This window comes from Rhea americana, unplaced genomic scaffold (genome assembly GCF_003343005.1).
Source record: "Rhea americana isolate MKP2758 unplaced genomic scaffold, rheAme1 scaffold_24, whole genome shotgun sequence".
NCBI lineage: Eukaryota > Metazoa > Chordata > Aves > Rheiformes > Rheidae > Rhea > Rhea americana.
The window spans coordinates 2258507-2260586 of record NW_028186357.1 but is presented as its reverse complement, the minus strand read 5'-3'; positions in this window follow the sequence as shown (position 1 = coordinate 2260586).

Genomic DNA, 2080 nt, shown 5'->3' with positions numbered 1-2080 from the left:
CTTTCTTCTTCACTGGGAAATTCACTCCCGAATCCCCCAGGATTTTAAAACCGTCCAAAGCACCAGCAATATTAGGTGAGAACTGAATGTCACATTTGAAAGAGGCTAGTATTACATTGCACATTTTCCTGCTTCTGTTTTTGCATCATCATCCAAGTAATAACAGTGCAGAAGAGTTCACAGTGAGGCAGGGTTTGTAGGGAGACATCTTAGGTTTTTTTTTTACCAAACCAAAACATACTGTTAGAAAAAAATGGGCTTTAAGGAGCTCAACCTGTTCTTTTGGTTCAGTTCTACTTTCACTACAGTCTTTGGTCAGCACTTAACTCTCTCTTTCCTTTAAACTCCAAGCAACAAAAAGCCTGGGTCAAGTCCAGAGTTAGTTGGCTATATAAAGGCGCAAAGACAACACCTATTTAAAGTTGCCTGGAAGTTAATGATGAGCGAAAAACCTTCTGTTTACTCCCGTTTATTACATTAAAAAAATAGCACAAAAAATAGTATGTTGCTTTTCTGTTAATAGTTATCCAGTACCCTGTCATGGTAGAATAGGGCTCCTACTTTACATGGTGACATCCTTTGAACTAAGTATAAAGCTGAAACTTAGCAGCAATTCCTTGCAACTGTTTTTCATTATTTTCTTCCTTCTTAAACTGATCAATGATTAAAACCATCTGTTCTTAGCTTTCCATGCTGAGAAGCTGTTTTTTAGCAAGTTCTTCAGCAGCTATTGTTTTCTACTCTAAGGCTGACAGTGCTCTGGCACTATTGTAACTACTATAACTAATTCTTTGAAAAGGTGTTATGTAGAGATATAAAGAAGTTTCCAAAAGAGCATACAATCTGATTCCWTACTTCAGATAGTAGCTTTCATCACTTTTGAGTTAGCCAATTCAGTTAYTTAGTAAGCTCCATTAAATCTTGGCATGTGTAGATATCTTGAAGATTTGTTCTGCCGAGTTTACTGGCTCCTTTTGCATCTGTTTTGATTTCAATCTAATCATAAATAAATTTTCTTGTTATCATTGAAGCTTGATTGTATATGATTATTTGTTAGGGCACTTGGCATGTTTAGTAATATTGGATGACTATTACTTTATCCTTTGCTTTCAGGAATCAAGAGATTGAAAGAGTTAATTACCTTACTTGCTTCCATTAAACTGTCTTTCGTTTTTTCTGTGCACACCCTTCCCACTGGCTAAGAAACTCATTCAGTGCCCTTTCAGTTCAGTGTATCTCACTTAACTACTTAAATTCTGATCTCAAAGTAAGGCTAATCTGAGAAGCACTGATTTTAATAGCTGAAGTCAGTGTTCCCATAAGCACTCTTCTAAAAATAAAGCCGTATTTTAGTTTGTACATTCTGGTCTGGAGTTTTATTTTAATGCCTCTTTACTTTTAAAGRGAAAAAAATACAAAATGCTTGAAAAACACCTTAATCTTTTGCCATGGCACAAAATCTTAGCACCTCTCTTAGGTAGGCTGGGTTTCAGGCAAGGAGCCAATAATATAAGCTGCATGTTTTAATATGAAATGTTGTCCTTTTTGCAGCATCTGGTATGTGCTGAGCTCCCAGGAAGGATGAGACAGAATTCACAAATGCTTCACTCTTTGTCTTTCACAGAGATGTTTAGACCTCATGAAGAGACCCAAGAGTTGTCCCCACACTGCTCTATCCACCCTGGCCATTCCAATATGTGTACTAGGACTCAAGATATTTTTGCCTGAGCTTTCTACTAAGAGCACTTGTTGCCCCAATGCTACTGAATCTCTTTGAGACCCTCCAAAAAGTGAAAAACTGTCATCTTTCAGTGTCTAATTTTTTTTGCTACATACTTAAAACATGAGTCATAGAAACAACCYCTGTGCTCAGGCTAGAGAGTACAGYGACGCAGGAAGTAGGTTCTGGGAGCTCATGTTGGCTGTGTTTTATAACCAGACATTGATCGCTATGAGAAAGCTCTCAGAAAGTGGCTTTGGTGTCACCAGATTTAGACTGCTGTCAGAAAGAGTTTGTTTTATTCTCTACATATGGAAAAAATATTTCTTAGCAAATACTTCTTTCTTTTTTTTTTTTTTT